Source organism: Phasianus colchicus, chromosome 11 (genome assembly GCF_987193195.1).
Source record: "Phasianus colchicus chromosome 11, bPhaCol1.hap1.1, whole genome shotgun sequence".
NCBI lineage: Eukaryota > Metazoa > Chordata > Aves > Galliformes > Phasianidae > Phasianus > Phasianus colchicus.
The window spans coordinates 11,846,427-11,862,871 of record NC_143446.1 but is presented as its reverse complement, the minus strand read 5'-3'; the positions used below and the strand labels follow the sequence as shown (position 1 = coordinate 11,862,871).

Here is a 16,445-nt window from a genome sequence, read left to right as displayed (position 1 = left end):
TCCGCTCGGAGATGCACAGCGCAGCGCGGCGCAGCACGGCTCAGCTCGGCTGCCCTTTGTTCGCAGCTCCGCTCCGGCCCCACCGCCCGCCCTCCCGGGAGGTGCCGCTACCTGCGTCCGCTGCTGCCCGCGGTGCCTGCGCGCCGTTGCGCCCCTGCGGCCGTGCGGAGCGTCCGGCGGAGCGGTGCGGCGCGACTAACAGCGCCGAGCGGGAGGAAACGGTAATTTATAAGCGCTTTCTTCCTGACCTCTCGTGTCTGTTGTCTAATGAGGGAGCTTTGAGCATCACCCATCCTGCTGAGTGGAAAAACACCGGCACGGCCTCTTCTTTGCTGGGGAGGGGGGAGCCTAAAGGAAGGGGTGTGGGGGAGGAGGGGCCATGCCGCAGACACGGCGGCGGAGCTCGGGCTGGCAGGCGGCCGCGGGGCGGCGGGGAGGGGCGGGCGGGTGCGGGGCAGCGGCTGCGGCCGCCCGGGGCCGGGACCGGTTCCCCCCCCCGCTCCGCCCCGCTCGCGGCCGCAGCCTCACCCGCTGCCCGAGGGCTCCGCGCGAGGGTTTCGTTTCTCGTCTGTCGCTATTTTTCCATCCCCGCACAAAGAGAGCCCTTCTCTCAGACAAAGCATCCGGCCGCGCTACCCGGGAGGACGACGGGCGCTCGGACTCCGCGGTCGGTGTCGCTCCGAGTTGGCTGGGGGGCATTATGTGCTCGGGGCGACTCTTTTCCTGCTGGGGGAAGCGCGGCCGGCAGGTGCCTGGGGAGCGGCACGGACCCGGCGGCACCGCTCTCTGCCTCCTCCCCGCCCGGCTTCGCCGCACTACAAAGTGCGGTGGGGCGGCCGCAGGAGAAAGGAGCGGAGCAACGGTTTGTCCCGCATTGGCTCTCGTTTCTCCGAAAGCCTGCGGTGCTTTCCTCATGGAGTCGGACGGGGATGTGGCTCAGAGATGTCTCTCTGCTTTTCTACCCTCATCTGCTGTCGTTCTGTGAATAAAGGGTACGGCAGCATATAGGCTCGCTAAGCATTTTCATACAGCCCCTGCAAAGAACTGAGACGCACTGCACTGTAAAATACCGTTCACGCTGCAGAGCAGCAGATAAAGAGATCCCTCTGTGCTAACCTCGCACGCTGCGAGCAGCAGGGATTGAGCCAAAAGGAACAAACATTCCCCCCAGCCCTGCTGTCAGGCTCTCCCAGACACTGACCCGATCTTCCCACACCACTAGGATGGTGCTGGGTGAGTAACACCTATGGAGCCTCTCACCTACTGCCCGGATGGTGAGGGAACCAAATTCCATCACATCAGCCTTAGGGATATCTCTAGGAAAAGCTGATTTCCTCGGCTGGTTCGTGCAGAAGCTCGGGGAGATGCACTGGTTGCAGGCAGGACACCAGGTGCAGTGTGCCACAGCCACAGCATCACAACTCAGAGCGCTCCCTGATTTCCCAGCACCGAGCTGGTGGGAAAAATGAATGGACCTCAAACTGAAAGATAGATACAGGTGTAAGATAGACTCAGCTAATTGAAAAGCTATCTGCTCTGACAGACTGGTTTAAACTAATTACACGATGTAGTGCATGCTGCCACCTACGCCTTATGAATCAGGTTTCTTGTACTGCAGCTCAGCATCCGCGCGCATCCCTGTGAGACTCCACGAGGGACCGCAAACCCAGGCAGCCACGGCCGTGCTGGGGAACGAGGCAGAGCATTTCCCACCTGCTCAGCTGCAGCGAGGATGCCTCGATGCCGATGAGGAAGCAGCAGCAAAACGCGAGTAGTGGCTGGAACCTCATCTGTACCGCAGCTCCTGCCAGCACAGCTGTACCACTGACAGCAGCGGAACATTTTGCTCAAGTTCTCTAGAGGAATCAAAGCCTGTATTTTCTGTCTCTGGCTCTCTCTCTTGTTCTGTTGTTCCTCGTTCTTTAGAAAAAAAAAATAAATCAGCCACACGCAGCACGTGGCTGCTCGCTGTGTTTGGGGAAAAAAAAATGCTTGAGGGAAGGAAAAAAAACAGCCCAAGCTGTTTTGAAATCAGTAGCATGTAAACAGTACCTGGAACTGAGGGGAACAATGATATTAATTAATACTTTAGTGTCATAAATATGTGCATCGCTGCCTGCTGTTTCAATATGAGACAACACAACTTCTGTGATGGAGCTTGGAGAGTGTTTGGGGAATGGCACCACTAATGCCTCCTCCAGCTCTTATGTAACCAACATCACAAGTCAGAGCCCAAATTGCAAAGCATAAGCATGTGCATCATATTAAGCATGTAAACAGTGCCTTAAATTACTGTCCTTTTACTGATGGTCTGGCTTTAATCTACTGCTATTTTTAGTTCCTCAGTTCCGTTCATTTCAATAGGTGGTGGTGCCATGAATAGCAGAGCCAAGCGTCTCCCCTTCAACCATGAAAATGTTCATTCAAACTGAAATAAATTCAGCCCAAACTGCTTTGGTTACAGGTAAATATAGTCTGAATGACTTGTACACCAGGCCTACAGCATATCCAGTAGTATGATCCTATAGAAAGCCAGGATACAACGCTGCTGTGCTTTGCACATCACCCAGCATGGCTGGGTTTTTCACACCTGTCCAAGGCACAGCTTAGCAGTGCTCTTCCTTTGCGTTCTGCCTCCTTCCTACAGAACATATTCCCCATTTGCACGCAGATCTCCCGACTGGAGTTTTAAGGTGTTAGGTGCTGATGTTGTGAGCACCTCTTGTATCTGTTTAATCCAATAACAGAACTCGTCTTTAATCTCCACGTCTGGGTCACAGGTTTTAAAAAAGACACTGGGCCAAATCCCCAGCTTGGCTCCGGCGTGTGGAAATCTACTGAGATGGCACAGAAGTCGGGAGAGATTCGCTGTGTCTGCACCATGGGAAGGAGATCTCAAGGGGCAGTGATGGGACTGCCTCATTTCGCACATGGATGCGTATTAACGCAAGTGTATGGCAGAGGTAGATCATGTTTCTATCATGTGAGGGGGATGGAGGGGAGATATCACTCCAGGATCTCAGATACGCTCATCAGCAAACCTTGAAAATTGAAGTGGATTTCCTTTTTAAGGGAAAAAAACCTTGTTTCTTCTCCTATGCCTGCTCAGGGGAATGTAACTCAGGACCAAGGCGAGAACAAGAGACAGGGTTTGCAAGGATTGGAAAGATTTTACATATAAAGATTAAAATTAAAAAAGCGCAAAATTTATTCCAGGCAGAACTCTAAGAGCACTCACTATCTGTAAAGAAGGACGGAGGTAAGAATGGTAAAAAGATGCTCTGAGTAAGCCCAGTGCATTAACAAGTCTCCAAACAAAGATTTCCTGTATAAATACCCCTATAGAAGGGCAGCCTTCGGGGTTCCTCTGTATGGCAAAGGACCATGAGCTTGAAAAAAGGGTAGCAGATTTGGTGGGGGATTTAAGCATCATGCAGTGACTCCGCATTGCAGATTTAAAGCATTACTGAATCAGGGAATAGAATTGTTTCTATTGCTATTATGTACTGGGATATTTCACTAATCCATGCAATCCACTCAGTTGTTGCAGTTTTAGTTTGTATTTGTTTTAGATGAAATTAAAGCCTGGGCATTTAATTTTTCTTAGTTTATCTCTTTAAATCATACATACATACATAAAATATCAAACAGAAGTCAAAGCGCGACCTGTGATTTTGGTACACCCCAATCATGTGAATCTGCCAATGATGGAACCAATGCACACCAGGAAACTAAAAGCCACGGGAATTCTTAAAAAGCAGCCTCAATGGTTTTCCATTCTATTAGGAATGTGATTTAATACTACTGGTGGCCTATTTTGCTTATGTTTGAAACTGCTTGGCCATTACAGGCTTGCTTCCGCTGGTCGTTTCTTTACGTCAAGGTAATTACATGTTAATTTGAGGCACTTTGCAAATCGGAAAGGCTGAAGCCTTTCCAAAACACCAGGCAGGTCTAGAAATGCCTCCTCCTTTACAGGAGCTGATCCCTAAAGCGAGGGGCAAACCCAGAGGGACCAAACTGGGCGCCAGTGGTCACACTGGTGTCTCAGGTTAACTGACAGCTGTTTGGAAATAAAAAAGCTCTCCTGTGCCCATAGGATTTTCAAGAGCTCCTGAGCAATTTAAAACCCTTGAGTGGAATGTGGCATAGAATGAAAGCTATAGGTATTATTAAAGAATGTATTCAAGCTGAAAGGCAGCCGGCTTCATAAAAGTGAGCTAAAAGCAATAACAGGGACTCAGCTCTGCTGGGTGCTGCATGAGCTGTATGTTTTGCATTTTGGAAGTCATGTCCAAAAGAATGATCTTTTTTTTTTTTCTTCGCTGTTGCTATTGGGGAAAAGCAGTAAAAGAGCCGTGCATAAAATGAGGTTAAAGTAATCTGATTTAGAAAATAAACAATGTGTTTTCATCTTTAATTCACAGCCGGTCATTTGGGATCCAACATTAAAAAACATATAAACTCAGCAAAGGTTTTGAAGGGTGACTGTTTCCCTTTAAGATTAATGATAAACACACTTGTGTATTCAAGGGAGAATAGATCCAGAGTTATGTAACAGGATAAAGAAACAAAATCCTTTTTCCTTAAATTAAAATAACCGGTACATGTGTGGATTTCAGTCAGTCACTAAAAATTCAAGAAACCCATTTTTGTTCAGCTGCGTCCCACATGCTAAATGCTGGGCTAACAGAGTCACAGCAATGAAGTACAACAAGGATGCGTTGCTTCTGTTTGACCATTCTTTTCCAGGGGAGAACTGGTCCCTGAGAAATACTCTGCAACATTTGTCCTGTGCAAAAATCCACGTTTGTGCTCTTCGTTTCACTTACTGCTGCAGAAGGAAATCCAATGGCTGCGCTTCCCAGAAAGTTCTTCTATTTTAATTAAGCTTACCTAGAGCTATGTGTATACTGGCAGTTGTACTGCTTACATCTTTTAATCATTTCTTTTTTGCCTGAAATAATTGCTATGTAAGAGCTCTTATCAAACCTTGCAATGCCCACCTGAATTTGTCACCTGATTGGATGGGACAAGATTGACAGGTAATGGATTTGTTAAATGTTGCTATTCTTCTTTGCTGGCTTTGTCATATGAAATTTGCAAAATAAAAGACAACAACAGCAGCAAATGAACAAACAAAAAAGAAAACAACTTCCCACCACATAACCTACATTTTCCACTTCTGTATTTTGCAAGAGCACTCATACCAGAAGTTGTGCATCAGAATTTAATATATAAAGTTCCTCTTTATCACATGAATTCAATTTTCCAAAAGAAGGCAAACAATACTATTAATAACCGAGATACGAGGCCTGAAAAGACTAAGTCTGAATGTGCTTGCTGCAGAAAAATGTCATCTTGTTGGATCTAATTCTGGAGTCAATACTTTGCACAATGCAGAGCAGGCAGAGATTTGCATAGAAGGGCTCTGCTGGGTTAAGGTGATGCTCAATCCTGCGTGACAGAAGCATGTGGATGCAGAGCTGAGCTGCAAGGAGCTCTGTGTGCAGACCAAGTAAATTGTGCTTGTATTGGCACGGCCTTTTGCATGTCTACACTTTGAGTTTGCAGTCCTGAGAGCAACACTGTAATTCTGGGCAGTTTAAGCAGCATTCCCCTGGTGGAGTGAGTCCTGCACCAGCACTACACCAGTGGCATGAGGTGTGCTTGAAGGTGATGCTGTTTGCCCTGTAGCAGAACAGGGCTGCAATGACACAGCTGATCTAAAATATTGGACTCCCACTGTACTCTGCCATTGTATTCTGCCTGCAGAGAGATTTCCTCAGCCTTGCAAGCAGAACAGTTCTTGCAAAGCTGGGGCGGTTACGGGGCATTGCAAAGGCCATGCAAAAGATGAGAAGTCATGGGAGGACGTAGGCTAGGAGACGGGGAAGAACTTGTGGCAGATGCATTGACAGCAATAAAAAAGTCAGCAGGATCTGAGGCTGCTGTGCAGATCCCTTTCCATTCCATCTGCAACCAGTCACCATGCTGAGCTGCCCTGACCACGTGCCAGGTGACAGTAGGCTTTGCAGGGGAAGGCAGTGCTGAGTTGCATGGTGGTGAGCCCACCTATGTGCCACTGATCCAGGCAAGGTGATGGATCACACCCACTAAGAGGAAGAAGTGTGATCACCCAAGTATATTCCTGCATGCTCATATTCCTTTCTATTTTCTTGGGGGTCCCCTTGCTCCCTTCCCTCTCAAATGATGGTGGAACACTTAGGAAGAGTGTATAAAAAATGATTTTGAAGTACCTAGTTTATTCTGACAAATTACACTGGCAGCTGTAGGCAAACACTAACAGAAAATACCATAAGAAACAAAACCATTCCCAAATGCACACTTTTACTGGTTCAGACAGATAGAGTTTCTACGTAGGTGAATTAATGCGCTTCAAGCAGAGAGAGGAAGAGCATCAAATGCTCGAGCATCCAGAAAAAATAGAGAGAAAATTTAAAATAAACCCCGCGAGCTATCCAGCGACTGCTCATTCAGCTACATGATTTTAATTAACAGAACTGGAACGCAAGCCTGTAACATAAACTTAAAAACACAGCACTTTGGTTTTCCAGCCTACCAGCCCAAATGCAAAACAAACTGCTTGCGTCTGGTGGCTGGGGCAGGGGAGCCGGCACAGGGAGCTTCGTGGTTAACCCACAGAGCACTGTGCTGCCCTTCTGCGGAATGTCACACAGCTCCTGGCACGTCCCTGCCCACTGCCCTTGGGCACAGACACTTGGAGCCATCCCCACGTGCCCTGTGGAGGATGCTTGGGCTTCCACCGCTGCGGCAGTGCTGCTCCGGAGGGCAGCGATGTCACTGTGGAGAGGCGGGCAGCTTGGGTGACCTTGAGCCTTCCTAAGCAGTTACCTTTTCTGGGCCTTTGGCACGCTCTCATATGATCTTTCAGCCAGAATCTCCAGTGCCCAAAATAAAGTCAGCAGCATTCAGCACGGCATCCCTGCATGGATACCTGACGCTGGTTCCTGACCTGGGCAGGCGTCGGCTGTGGAAAGTTTGCCCGGGTGCTTCCCAGCAGCTTGCTCCTGGCCTGGCCCCAAGCCAACGTGACTCACGGTGGTGTTGTCAGCAAGGGCAGAATTTGAGGGAGTTTCTTGCATGTCCCTGTATGCTAATGGCGTGCGTATCTGCCCTGTTGTTTAGAAGCAGCCTTGACAACGGTGTTTTTATGAGATGTTTCCTCCCCACCTACTGAAAGACTGACCCATTTAAGGGGACGAGAAGCTGGAGTGAGCAGGATGTGTGCTCTGATCTTTTTCAAGCTTTTGGTAAGGAGCCTGTGAGAGAAGGGGCTGCCTGTGTGGGGCAAAACCCACCAGGAGCCATACATCCATGGAGCAAAGCTAGGCAGAAATCCACCCACATCATCATAATAGAAACAGAATTATTGAAGTTGGAAAAGACCACTAAGATCATGTAGTCCAACCATCAACCCATCACCACCATGTTCTATAGAACCATAGAACTATTTGAGTCAGAAGGGATCCTTACAGACCCATCTGGTCCAACCCCTCTGCAGTGAACAGGGACACCCACAGCTCCATCAGGTGCTCAGAGCCCATCCAGCCTGACCTCGGCTGTCTCCATGGACGGGGCACCCACCCCTTTCTGGGCAGCCTGTGCCAGTGCCTCACCACACTTATTGTAAAGACCTTGTTCCTTATATCCAACATAAATCTCCCCCTTAGATGCAGTTCACTGTGCTAACAGTTCATGTAAAATTCCTGTCCATACAGCGTAGCATGTAATCACAGAGTTGTGTTAACATTAAACCAGTCACAAAACGAGCGCAGGACCCTCAGTGACCTTGTCTCAGGTCTATGGGGTGCCCCCAGCCCCTTTGCCCCACTTGGCTCTGCAGCTGTTACATCAAGCACAGCACACAGTGCTGACAACAGGGATGCTTGCCTCACAGGGATCCACCCACCCAGATCACACCGGGATCCTCTCCGTCTGGCAGCTACACGCTCACTGGGACCACACGTGTACCGGGCGTGTTCTCCCTGCCAGGCACCCACTCACTGCTCCCATGGCACAGGGAAGCAACGCGTGGGCTCCTGCCCACTAGGCACCAGCAGCCTGTTCCAGGTCATATTTTTGCCATTCTCCACCAGCATCACAGCTGTTTGCTTCAAATATGAAAATATTTTTGTAAGAGGGAAAGCGTGAATTATTTTAAACTTGCCTCAGGATGAGATTTCAAGGGTACTGGGGAGAATGGGTTTTCACATTAAAAAGGAGCTCTTCTCCTGGTGAATGGACCCTGTTACCTTCCTGAACGCTGGAAAGAGGTTGGCGTTTCTGAAATGTCAGCATGTACCTGGAATGGGCATTTGTTTCCATTAAGTCCTTTGGAAGCTATTGTTGTCTAATTAGACCGAGAGTTCAGTTTGGCAATTTTATTAGACCTTGCTTTTAGATATAGGCAATTAGCTTAACAAAATATCAGATAGAATCTCTGCTGTGTTTGCAATCCGTGTTGCTCAGATTCATACCTGATGGGAAATGTCTTTGGAGGTGCACAGCCACATCTTTGCAGCTGTTTACATCACATTTCTGATGGAGCTCCACCCTGCTTTCCCCATTCGTACTTTGTTTTTCATGAATAAAGGTCATGGCATTGGCATCACAAAAAAAAAAACCACCCAGTGTTGCTGTAGAAGGAACTCAGCTGTCCCCTTTGGTTATAAAACAAACCACGTGACTGGACAGTAATGTGCTCAAACATCAGCAGGGCAGAAATCAGAGATGGAAAAGAAGCATAAGACCAATGCAGCTTTCTGCAGGTCCCCATCATCTGACAGGTCAGCTGCCTCGCTACCTGCACCAGGCTCCTACAAACTGCACATTCTCTAGTATTTTGCACAATATAGTTTTAGAGGCAGCCCACCTGTTAGCAGTGGGGCATGGCATGGTACCCGCTTCCCAGCCTCATAGGTTACACTGCTGAAATTGCCTTTTTAATAGTCAGAGGGCTATTTCTTGTCACCAATGTCATGCCATTAGCCCAGCACCTTCATTCAGCTGCTGCTGGGTCAGAGAAAGACAGCTGCCTTCCTCTTGGTGCATTACATAGGGGTACCAAGGGAGCTTTGGTGCCAGGAACTGGTTTAAGTCACTGTAAGGGACTCTGACCCCACTGTATCCCAGCTACACAACACATCTTTTGGGCCATATTTCGTCTAGATCTGGGGATAAATGTGTTGTAACTACTTCCCTTGACTCTGCTAGAGCTATGAAGTGAATGAGATCTTTCACGTTTCTGTATTTTATAGTCCACACTGACCTTAGTTTTCATGATGATGCCAAAACCCCCACTTCTTTTCTGGTTCAAAAGTCAGAAGACTTTTAATCTTTCATCATGGGTGACTTTCTGAAGCTCTGCTGCTTTCTCTCTCTCTCTGTTTGCTGACACTTTCTAGCAAGGTGATGTTTAAACCAGCTGCAATACTTCAGGAGTAATGTCATTGCCTCTGCTTGCAGAATTGTGGCCACAAAATCCTGGTCCAGGCTTTCACAATTCTCTTGGCATATCCTATGCCCTGAATTATTCTAAGAGTATGAGGGGAAACCAGAAGAAATTGCTATATTATTTTTACAGCCAAGGACATGGAGTAGGCAATGAAGCAAAAGGTCTGCATCAAAAGCACTGCAAATGTTTTCCAGCAGGAACACTGCTCAAACAACCTCTGATTCACAGAACTCAGAAGGAAGTGTACAGGAAAGGAACATCCAGAATAAGGATATCTTGAACTCTCCTTCCCAGGACCACACCAATATAATTGGGTAGTAAATCAAATTCTACAGAAATGGCTGGGGATTTTATTAGTAAATAGCCCAGATGTGAGTTCCTCATTTATTACCTGTGGAAGGTATGCTCTGCACTGAGAATTGTCTGAATACTAATGAATGCTAGTTTTCACACCCTATTTTAACTTTACCCCTGGAATCATAATTTAAGTAGTGCAGATCTTCCTTATTGCAAAGCCCTCGGGATTCATCTGACAATATCCAGTAATCAGATAAAGTAGAAGCCATTCATACAGTTTTTAATCATCGGAAAACTGTTTCTTTTCTTTATCAGCTTCCTCTTTCAGCACTGATGACAAACAGAATAAAAGTTGTCTCAAAAATAAAGAGATTTTCAAATACAAGGGCATTACACTCCTATTTTCCCTTAGCATTGACTAAGAAGTGGCTGCAGTTACATCCCCATTTAAGGTTTCCACACCACTTAGTTCTTTGCATTGTATTTCCTCCATGAAATTTCATAACTTCTGCTAGCTGTGTAGGCCAACAGAGCACATCTCTCTATAGGAAGTGGTTTTAATGTTGCTCTAGCAACCTTCAATCAGTACTGAGTAAGCAGAGGCACTGCTCAGCAGAGAAATAACAGCCAGCTCTGCCTGCACATCCTCATAATGGTTAAGAACAAAGGCTGAGACAAGTTGATCAAACTCAATATCCTTGAAGGAAAGAAACTGCAATTCTGCCTCTTTTATTCCTCCATCTCCTCGGATAAAATTTCTAGTCTCAGCACTGCCTGCTGCAGTGCACTCTCACTGTGCCTTTGCTCACAGTGTCCCCAGAAATGGGCGAAGCACGGATACCACATCCTTTGCAACTCTGCGGTAACATAAAGAGAGAATCCAGGTCCTCTTTGACTTTACACCACAGCTGACTGCATTTTGGGAGGAATAAATTAATTGTTCTGTTTGTTGGCTTTATCCAAGGCTCCTTCAATTCACCTCTGTGAAGTGTTTGGGGATCGTGGGATGAAAAGCGCCAAAGAAACGCGTGGTATCCCTGCTGCTTGGGTTGTGAAACTGAGGTGCAAGCTCTGAAAGGAGAAGTGTGCTGAGAACAAAGAGGTTTTGAACACAAAAACAAACCGTGGCCGTGCATGTTGACAAACACTTTATCTGCCTCCTGCTGTTTACGTTCAAACACACATGGAGTATTGTCAAGGACCTTGGCTACCTTTGTCTGTCACCCAGCCAAACCTATTTAATCTTTCTTCAAAACTAGTCCCTGCTGCCCCTCAGCTATTTTTTGTTGTCGTTGCTTTTGTTGCCATTCACCTGTGAGTTGTTTCTAGTCAGCAAGCATTTTCAGAACTGAACTCAGCATTTCAGGCAGTCCTCTAAGGGCACTGAAAGAAAGCCTAAAACTCCCTCCTTCATGACTTCAGTATTGTCAAGCCACAGCCATTTGATTCCTGGCTTTGTTTTAAGTCTACACCAGAAAGGCTTTGCCATCTTTACTTGGTTCCCCTCCCCCCAATTTAATTTTGATTTTTTCCAGTTTTCTGGATTGATTTCATACAGTTTACCACCAAAGCTCTGGTGGACAATAAAAAAATGTATGGGAACTCCTCCAAAGTACGTGTTTGCAAGGAGTGCTATGCCAGGAACATCATTACCAGAGTCCCAGTAACTAATCCAGAACTGGTGCCATAACTTTTATGTGTACCAGGGGCACTGAAATCCATGCTGAAATACTTGGCGAGTCTGCCCATAAATTAGGATATATCCTATTGATATTGGCTACAATCGACTACAACATTCCTTGGTTTTGAGGTAGTATTTCTGAAGGGAGAGGGTTTGAGGTGCCAGTTCTTGTCATGTGTTTTCCTGTCTCACCCTATCTCCAAGCCCAGCTAATCTGATGATATCCAACCGTCCTAATGAGCTGCATCTACTTCTAGACTGAAGCGCTGACAGCTGCCTGTCCTCCTGCCAACAAAAGCTTTGGAGACGACTGTATCTCGTTCCTGCAAGTACGCAGATTGCTTATTTTCCAGCCCAAATATGAGACATCATGATACTTCTTTTCATTGATCCAGGTCTTAAAAAAAAAAAGGTGTGTCAAGAATGTACTCAATCATTTCCTCACGTGCAGTTTAATTTTGCAGCTGGAAATGAGGTTTCTGTCTGCTGCTTATGGGGGAGGAAGCAAGTGTTCAGGTCCCTTATAGCAGAAGTACGGTCACACAGGCTAAGGTCACAGGGAAGGACATGTTCCTCCAATTAATGTTGGCATGTGTTTACTTGTATTTTTATACATTGGTAATTTGTCCATTTGCTGCTCTTGGATTTAAAGAACATGGCAAGAATTTTAGCTTGTTTCTATTCAGGTAGGAGGTTTTTCCTTTGAATCTCCCACAGACCTAGCCCACTTTGTGCAAAAGGGTTTGCTTTCTTCCCCACAAATGAGGTCCAGAGCCAACAGACTGAAGGCTCAGCAGCCTCTCCTTGCCCTGGCTGCAAGTCCAGAGCACCAAAACTGGGCAGTGGGTGAGGAGATAAGGCTGGGCTCCCAGCAACCCACTAGTAGCTAGTCAGTCTTCTAGAGGGAAAACTATCTAAACCAGAAGCCGAAGTTTCAGCTCGGACGACTTCAGGGTCCACAGGAATAGCAGACAACAATCCCCAAGCAAACACAGAGAAGAGACACAGAAACTCTGACCTAAGTCCAAATGAGTTCAGAACAAATAGAGGGAACACCTCCACTGGAAGCTGGGCAGGGAACTTGTTTCCAGACAGAAAGAATAGTTTTCTCTATCAAAAGAAAAACCCGCATCTACCCTCTGCCTCTCAGAACTTTTATGACTTGCTGAATTCCAGGAATCATGTAAAACAATATGGAGCCAGGGGTTAACGAGGAGAAAACCGAGGGGAAGCACATCCAGTACTTGCAGCTCCTGGAGCAGCCCTGGTCACTCGTGTGCCTCTCCCATGGCAGCTTCCCCCACACTGTTCTCATTGCCCAGAGTAGAAACCATTTCTTCAGCTCAGCTTCTCCTCACGCACATACAAACATGAAGACTCAAGGCTTTTAAAATCAAGCTGGGAAGGATGGAAGAGTCTGTTATTTATTGTTCTAGAGTTTTTATTCTTTTATTTTTTTTTAATTTCTTGGGATGTTCTCAAACATTATGGTGGTGGAGACCATATAAGTAGCTAGATTAGAGCTACAGACATAACAGTGGTATTGGATAGAGAAATAGCAGTCACTGCCAGTTCCATGGAAAGAGAGGACAAATGAATAAACATTGATCATAACATCCGAAACCACCAGGCTTGGAAATGCTTCTTTATTTTAGGAATAATCTGCTCAAAGATGCCAGGGCTAAATCTGACCAACTCTGACTTTTTTTCTCAGGAGTATAACTGCTATTGAAGAAAAAAAAGCTATTTGAGAACGGATAAAGCCAGGAACCTTCTATGTCATCATCTTTCAGTCACTAAGATCTAGGGGCAAATACAGGATTTTGTTTGTTTGGTAGGGCTTGTTATTATTTTGAATCTGCTGTTTTTCCTAAGCACTTTTCCCAGATGTTTTTCAGAGTGAAAAACTGCATGTAGACCCAGGATGATGTTCAAATTGAATGCAAGGCAAGCAAGAAATCCAGACAGGTCTGTCTCAGTCTCTCCCGAATACAAGATGGTTTCACCTCTACTGGACCTTCTCTTGTGTTAGCAGATCCGAGACATCATCAAGAATAAGGAAAGGAGGAATCTATAAACAGTGAGTGTGTTGACGGAATGTCAATGCAGCTACGCTATGAGTTGTATTCCAGCTCTACAGGGTTGAAAAAATATTTTCAGTGCCTGGTGTTATTTATCAAGATGTTTCTGAAGACATGCAGACTAAGCCATTCCAGCAGGGGCAAATAATTTCTTTAGGATTATCAAAAAGTTATTAAATAAGAAGTTTTCTGTGTTTCCTCACAGCTGGAGCCCAATCAGTGTAACGCAAATAGAAAAGCTGGAGATTGAAAAAGAAAAATTCTCCATTTGACACAAGCTCCTTGCATTATAGCTGTTGTGCACAAAATACGTCTGGGTTCTGTTAAAGTGCAAGATGCTGAATGTCTCTGAGTGTCCAGCAACATTTTGAGGTTTACATTGAGCTGAGAGCTTGGATCCTGGAAGGTGGCACTGGGAGGGCAAACACTTGGGACATTCATGTTGGTTATGTGAGCAGACTATGCAAAGGGATCTCTGAATGTGTCACAAGGAGGTGACATTTACTTGCTGTAGGGCACCAAGTAAGACTGTATTTTATAAGACTTCCCCATTTACGTTTACTCAGAAAAAGAAAAGAAAAAAAAAGAAATGCAAATAAACCCAAACATAGCTACGATGCAGTTTTAAGAAGCTTGAGATATTGATTCAAGAAGGGGATGACTAAACAAACATCAGAGGTGAAATGCCAGCACCATCAAAATCAGCAAGAAAATCTCCCAGCGGCTGCATCGGGACTGCATCCACACAGTCAGTGCAGACAAAGACAGTATAAACACCAGAGGCTCAATTGTCCCCGAGCTAACAGCGTGCAGTTGTTTAAGAGCAGGAAACGGCCCACCCTCTTCCCACCTTTGTACACCCATGCAGGGGTCAGGCGCAGTGTGGCTGCCGTAAGGGCAAGCCTGAGCCGAGCTGACATATGGCACACGGTGACAGAGGCAGGGGGTGGCAGAGCCGCTTCTCTCAAATGATGGTAGAGATGGATGCAGATGGGGGAAATGTGCAGTCAGCCCGTGGCTGAGCAGACCTGCTCCAGTGGTCTTAGGCAGATGGCATTAAACCACTGCTCAAGCCGCAGTTTTCTTTCTTAGGGCATAAAGTCAATATTCAAGTGATAGAAAGGTTTCAATGATTGCCCTTATAAGGGAAGAAGTCCAAGGAAGCAAAAGTGCTGCTGCCATTGACACAACACACTCCACCTTCCTCCGGTATCTTTTACCACCATAACAGGATCCCAAAAGGTTGTTTTGAATTCAAGACTGAGGTGATTTCATCCTTTAAGTTCATTATCTGAGTAAGCAAGCACATAGTTCTCTCATTCTTCATATTTGCCTGGATTATTCACCTTTGGTAATGGAATATATAACAGGTGTGAGGTCACTGCCAGGGAATGCCTGTGCATGAAAAACAAAATGCAGGTACAAAGCTCAAAAACAATGAGAGAAGAGAGAACTTATCTTTTCACTCTTTCCTAGCTTACAAATCCAAGGCAAAATAGTTCCCCTGCTCCCGGCTGGAGCCCTCTACAGAGCTGTGAACTCTCCTCTCGGGAGTAGCAAGAGGAGGCACTGAGGGCTGAATTTCCATGCCACATAGACACAAGCACATTTAAATCGTGCTCTGGTTTCCTTAATATGCAAAGATTCTTTAGTCAGCTCCGACTCAGCTCATCAGTTCCAGCTAATTTCCAAGCTAAGGGCTCTAATAAGCAAGTTCAGGAGTAGGCGGGCAAATTTAGCTGCAACCAATTTGCCTCTGGAACATCCTTTGAATCTTTTTGCACAGTCTGTGTTCACAAAGCTACATAACACACTCCTTGCCAGCTGCTGGCTGTGCCTCTCAGCCTGGCATGCCGCTGTCGCTGCTGAATATCCACTAAAGCCTCAACAAAGTGCTTACGGCCATTCTCCTTTCCTTTACTTGATATTAAGTGTACCCCCACATAATGAGGGTGAGCTTGTGACAAATGGCTGGAATAACCATGAGTTATCCACTGGATGGGCGGAGGGCTTGGTGCCCCACATCACTGTGCACAACCTTGGCCTGGTGATAGGGTATCTGAGAGTAAGAATGTAGAGCAATCGCTCCCACCCGGACTTGGCTTCCCCACTGCAGCACGGTGCCAAATTTGATAGTTTCTTTGGCGATCCTGCCACATGCCCATTAAGACAAGTTTATTTTAAAGAGATCAGGTGGCAGCTGATAGGTGGTGGAAATCATTTAGCATTCCCAAAACAGGCTCTTGTGGCATTTAGGGACGTTTTTTAGTGGACAATATTGGTGGTAGGTGGATGATTGGACTACAAAATCTTAGATGTCTTTTCCAACCTTAATGATTCTATGATTCTATGATTCTGTGATCAGCAGATGTATTGGCAATACCCTGTGCTACAGCCTTCCTGAACTTTGGGTACTTGATGTTTGGTGCCCAGCTGTATTCATTATAGCAGCTCTTACTTACAGCACATTGGGATCCAGGGATCACAGTCAGATTCGGAGCCCCACTGTGCCAGGAGCTGCATAGGAACCAGTGCCAGTTCTGGTAGAGATCATTGAAATGAAGGCCTTGCAAACTCTTGCCCATGTGCTGAACTTTTTGTACAGCTGAAACTACACTTGCCTCAGTCTGGTCTCTGCAGATATGCAGTTCTATTATGTTCTAGTTCATTATCTATTTAACAGCTATTGAAATCTCTGCTTAGGAGCATAAAGCAAATCACGTACATAAATGTTTGCAGAATGTGGGGCTTCAAAAGACCAGCAGCAATACAGGCAGAGGAAAGCTTGAGAGAGATGGAAGATAAAAGTAACCATAAAGGAACTTGTGATTACGTAGACTAGCTACATACATAATTTGTGGGCTTTGTGGTTTGGGAATTCTGTTTG

The 16,445-nt window shown here is 46.1% G+C and overlaps 1 protein-coding gene and 1 long non-coding RNA gene across 12 annotated transcripts in view; one reads left to right on the top strand and one right to left on the bottom strand.

Moving 5' to 3' along the window:
* SLC6A6 (solute carrier family 6 member 6) overlaps window positions 1–16,445 on the bottom strand; it is a 107,575-nt gene that overhangs the window by 55,221 nt on the left and 35,909 nt on the right. For 5 of the 11 annotated variants that reach the window (XM_090148258.1, XM_090148262.1, XM_031607275.2 and 2 more), the window contains exon 1: window positions 112–249. The exons of 1 other annotated variant lie outside the window; for it this stretch is intronic. The gene's annotated coding sequence lies outside the window, so the exon portion shown is untranslated. Of the gene's footprint in view, window positions 1–111; window positions 360–16,445 lie in introns of those variants that run through there. 5 more of the 11 variants (XM_031607308.2, XM_090148259.1, XM_031607283.2 and 2 more) reach the window with 5 other exon arrangements.
* Window positions 82–3,597, top strand: LOC116237897 (uncharacterized). Its single transcript, XR_004168825.2, has 2 exons — window positions 82–221; window positions 1,619–3,597. It is a non-coding gene; the product is annotated as an uncharacterized LOC116237897 (long non-coding RNA).